At 37.1% G+C, this 5444-nt stretch overlaps 1 pseudogene; it reads left to right on the forward strand.

Annotated features, from left to right (window-relative positions):
- Nucleotides 1-583: 583 nt before the first annotated feature.
- LOC131399935 (ADP-sugar pyrophosphatase-like) lies at nt 584-3849 on the forward strand (annotated as a pseudogene).
- Nucleotides 3850-5444: the final 1595 nt, after the last annotated feature.

A 5444-nucleotide genomic window follows, 5' to 3' on the forward strand; every position in this document is an offset into this window, starting at 1 on the left:
TGAGCTAACATCCGTTGCCAATCTTCCTCTTTTTACTGAAGAAGATTAGTCCTGAGCTAACATCTGTGCCCTTCTTCCTCCGTTTTGTGTACGGGATGCTGCCACAGCATGGCTTGACAAGCGATGCATAAGTCAGCACCCGGAATCCGAACCTGCGAACCCCAGGCAGCGGAAGCAGAGTGCGCAAACTTAACCACTAAGCCGCCAGGCCGGCCCCCCCATAATTACATTTTTAAAATTAAGAAATTGACATTTTTAAGTTCTATAAAGTTGTTTTCTCTTTATTCTATCAGTTTTATCAACACAGCAATTACATGTCCATCTGGCTATCTTTGTTTTAAACTATTCTGGCCCTTAACCAGCCTGTGGGTTTGAGTGGACTTCATTTCAAATCATGTAAAATTGCTTAACACACAAGAAAGTCAGTACATGAGTGTTCATTTAGCAGGGGTAGATTGTTTGGCAAAGGGAAAAAGAAAGATACACGGTGAAAAATAGGAAGTTTGCCATGATTCTTTTGACAAGTTGGGACGTCCCTTATCAAGAGTACTGAGGGGGCCTCCATTCTCAAGAGTAAGCAGGGATGGATGTACCTCAGCCCAGCACTACAAACCTGTTCTCTACTGGTGGAATCAATGAAAGAATTCGATTATTCCAGTACTGTGTGCATCGAGGAGGCCAAGATAGACTGTCCCCTCTGTTATTGATCTCCCTGTTGTCCTTGAGAAATCAGGGGACATGATGTCTTCACTGTCAGCTCCATTCTAGAGTCAAAATTTTTTCCAAGTTGCTGAGTTTGCATCTATTTTCACCCTCACTTTCTCCAATGGATATAAACAACAGCATCCTACACTGCAAACTTTTCTCAAGGACTTGAGAACAGAATTTTACATGGTCTCTTCTGCGGATTCTCACAGTCAGCAACGATAATGCTAAAATTGAGTTCCTGTTGGCAGAAACTGAGAAACCAGAAGATCAACAGCATGCAAACAAAAACCCTTTGCCATCTGAAAATCCATTCCTTCATTCATTCATTAACTCAAGAACACATATTATGTGTTTACTTTGAGCAAGGAAATGTTTTGCAATCTAGGGAGGGAGCAAGAAAAAAACTTAGCAAATATATTTGCCCTCTTGGAGCTTACTTTCTATTATTAGAGAGAGATGAACCACTAAAAAAAGAATTAAAATATATAATATTTTACTACTGATAAGTGTTATGGAGAAAAATGTGTTTATTAATTAAGTTTAATTCTATACATTCTTCATAATTATTATTTTTAATGTATGCATAGAAGCTTTATGTGTATCATGATTTAACATTTTAATGTTATATAATTAGATAATTTTTAATTTTGTTGAATATATACTATTAACATCTTTGTAATAATATACTTTTTATTTCTGTTGAATTATTTCTTTAAAAATAGAAAAGGGATAATTATAATCTATTGAATCATTAACATTACAAGAATAAGTTAATTGTTATATTGAGAACAAACATTTTATGACTCTTGCTGTATAATGTCGTTTTGTTTTACAAAAATGTCTAGTTTGTAAATCCTCCATATCAGGAACATGTATAATAATTTCACTGCAATTTTTCTTAAATTATATACTTTTTAAAAATTTCTACTTTAAACAGCATAAAAACTATCTCAAGGTTGTGTTAATTTGCATTTTTTCATTATTAATATTGATGAGTGTCAATACTCTTTACTTTCGTATCTTTTGGGATTGAGAGTTATTATTTATTTATTTTAAAATTTTTTTTTTCCCTTTTTCTCCCTGAAGCCCTAGTAGATAGTTGTATGTCATAGTTGCACATCCTTCTAGTTGCTGTATGTGGGATGCGGCCTCAGCATGGCCGGACAAGCAGTGCGTCGGTGTGCGCCTGGGATCCGAACCCAGGCCACCAGTAGCAGAGCGCACGCACTTAACCGCTAAGCCACGGGGCTGGCCCCGAGAGTTGGCCCCGAGAGTTATTTTTTAAGTTGTTTATTATTATAGGTAGGTAGATAGGCAAATTAAATACCTAACTGCATTCATCTAAATACCTAATTGCATTTATCTAAAATCCGTTGCATTTTCCCAGACAAATGAATTTATTAAAACAAAATTTGAACAGGCAATAATTATCTGCAATACTATTTTAAAATGTATTCAATTTTGTTCCTTGTGAATTTATTGAGGTTTTACTTCTTAGCCGTAGAGCACGAAAATGTTTCTTATCTTATCAAAGGGATGTATGTCTCTTTGGGATTAGATTCTTTAAAGAATATGACACTTTAATGAGTATGACATATGAGCTCTTACAAGCCTGAATTTTAACAGATCAAGTTAAATTAAATCACAAAGAGACAGGTACCTTATGGTAAGCTCCTAGGAGAAATTACAGTACACTGCTACTCTTATTATAATGATTTCTTATGTTCATTCTTATATGAAAGAAAAGGAAATGAGGAATCATTATGAGCAAAGAAAAAAGCATGGTAGAGAATATTATCAGATTTAACTAAAACTATCCTCTTGCACTCATCTAATTTAAGCATTTGTGTAGGACTAATATGACTAGAATATAGTAAAATCATACGGACTATAAAAATCCTCTTAGTCTTATATCTCCAGTGTTTCCAGTTCATTACTGCCAGAATTATTTTATATGATAGAAATCTACTTTAAAAATGCAGAAGACTACTGTCTGGCTTTAAGTAACCTTACCTGTCTTGATTGGTATGAATCTCTTCGCTAGCCCTTCTCCCAGACTATGGACTCAAAACACTCCAAACCTCTCTTCATTCTCTGAATAGGTCATGCCTCAAGTCTTTACATTTTGCAGATTCTTTTTCTTAGGATGTTCTTTCCCATCTGTATGAGTTTCCTATTGCTGCTCTAACAAACTACCACAAACTTAATGGCTTCAAACACCACAAATTACTATCTTACAATTCTGGAGAAGTCTAAAATGGTTCAGCGGGGCTCTGTAGCACTGACATCTCCTGAGACTGCTGCCTGGGACTTGTTCTTTCTTCTTTCGGCCCCCTTCCCAAAAGAGTGCCCTTCCCTTCACCCCACATCTTGGTTGTGAACCTCTTGCCTGAGGACTATAAAGACTAACCAGTTTGAAAGTGGAAAACCAAAGGACCAGGAGATTTTTCTCAAAAGACCAAATAGTCTATTATTTCAAAGAAGTTAATTGCAGAAGGAAAACAGGTCAAGCTTGAAAAAACGTACATGGATCCTACTGGTAAAACTAGAACTTGGGAAACTGTGAAACGTACAACCAGGAAAGGACAGTTGGCTGATGGTGTGGCAGTTATCCCAATGCTGCAAAGAACTCTTCGTTATGAATGCATCATTCTGGTGAAACAGTTCTAGCCGCCGATGGGAGGTTACTGCCTAGAATTCCCCACAGGTCTCATAGATGATAATGAAAGCCCAGAAGCTGCTGCTCTTCGGGAACTTGAGACAGAAACTGGCTATGAAGGTGATGTGGCTGAATACTCTGCAGCTGTATATGTGGATCCAGGTTCATCAAACTGTACCACACACATCATGACAATAGCCATTAACGGAGATGATGCTGAAAATTTAAGACTTAAGCCAAAGCTGGGGGATGGAGAATTTGTGGAAGTAATTTCTTTACCGAAGAATGACCTGCTGAAGAGACTTGATGCTCCAGTAGGTTAATAACATCTGACAGTGGATGCTAGAGTCTGTTCCTATGCTCTGGTGTTGAAACATGTGAACACCAAGACTTTCCTGAAATTTTACGGCGGAAGGACAATGACCATGTTTTGTAAACAAGACCACCAGGCTTCCTTCATTAAGACTTTGTATTCAGCTTAGTTTAATGTAGATTTGAAATTAACTTTTTCATTAACAAAAAGCAACACAGAATGCAAAAAAAAGTCCTTGAGTTGAGTGGTAGCTGAAACAATGACAGAACATAAATATCAGCCACTGGGAAGAAGCCAAAAAGATGAGATCATGTTCAAGAAATTATTTGTCAAATCAGGTTCAGTGCTAAGCTAGCAATGAGAACAGAGCAGGTATGGGAAAGATGTTGGATGTTAGTAGACAGGGAGGTGTACAGCGTCTGAAGTGAAAGAGAAGCTAATGGGAATGACAGACATCTATGTCATCCTAGGATTTTTTTGCCTAAAATAAAGTTGAAGAATGGGAACAGGACCCTATCATCAGCTTGGTTGTAGGAAAGGTACCCAGAAACTCATTCATAAGGCAGAGAGATACTCTGCAGCTTGAGAGAGTGGAGGAAGTCACTAGCATCTTTTGGAGGGATACAAGAGTAAACACATATTCCAGACCTTTGCTTATGTGTGGATACTGGCAAGGCATTGCTTGCTGTAAGCAATGACCTCAGAAAACATTTACCTATTACCTATAACAGGAAGTCTTAAAGACAATTTAGACCTTTGAGAAAGACACCCTAATTCATAGGGGGCTACTTGTGAACGACATATGGGATTGCCCCTTAGATTTAACGCCTTTTTCTGCTGATGATTTTATCCAACACAATACACCAGCTTACCAGGCTTAGATGATTATTGACCATCAGACTCCACTTTTGAACAACTGAATCTCACTTCTAGGCACATTTGAACTTCACCATAGTTAATGATTTCTAAAATTGGCTATAAAGCAGGGTTGAGTCTCTGCTGTTATTTAATTTCTGGTGTCAGATTCAGGTTCCTGCATGGAGACTGAAACCAGTAAAGGTCTCCTAGGCAGCAATCTGAAAATGGCTGAAAAAGAAAAATCTTTAAGATTTTTTCTTGTGTCCAAACTGATGCTTTACCACACGCAGTGCCCACATTTGTTTGCACCTGAGACTACTTACGTGTGGTCATTTTCCCTGCCCCAACATTTATAATTCCAGTGGGCTTCTTATTTTCTCCAAAGAAGAAGCAGAGGTAGCCTAGGGATGATTTCACGTTCTGTGGACAAAGGGTCAGAGTAATGATTGACCAATCTAGAAAAAAAGAAAACTCTTTAGAATCAAATATTTTACCTGTCTGCAGAGTAAATAGGGTTCTCTTGAAATTTAATTGAAGGAGATGTTTAGTCTGGCCAAGCTCCAATGGACTTTTGGATCAGAAGCATAATAAGGGATTTCTAAATTTCAGTCTCCCCTCACACATTGAAAGTATCACTCCCACACAAAATAAATATTTTTATGTTCTAATTCACCTATTTAAGTCTGTGACCTATTAATAGACTTCTGAGTATTATAAAGAGATTAATGATTTTACTTAGGTAAGCAGATTGTACAAAAATGAGTACTAACTCTTTGAAATACACTTGAAATAACTTGCCCCTCTTGACATGATTTGAATACAGCAGTAGAAGGCTACAAGATCAGACATATCAATAGTAGCTTTACATATGAACCAAGAAATTACTATTTAGTCAGTTAAACATAC

Source organism: Diceros bicornis, chromosome 3 (genome assembly GCF_020826845.1).
Source record: "Diceros bicornis minor isolate mBicDic1 chromosome 3, mDicBic1.mat.cur, whole genome shotgun sequence".
In the NCBI taxonomy this organism is placed as follows: domain Eukaryota; kingdom Metazoa; phylum Chordata; class Mammalia; order Perissodactyla; family Rhinocerotidae; genus Diceros; species Diceros bicornis.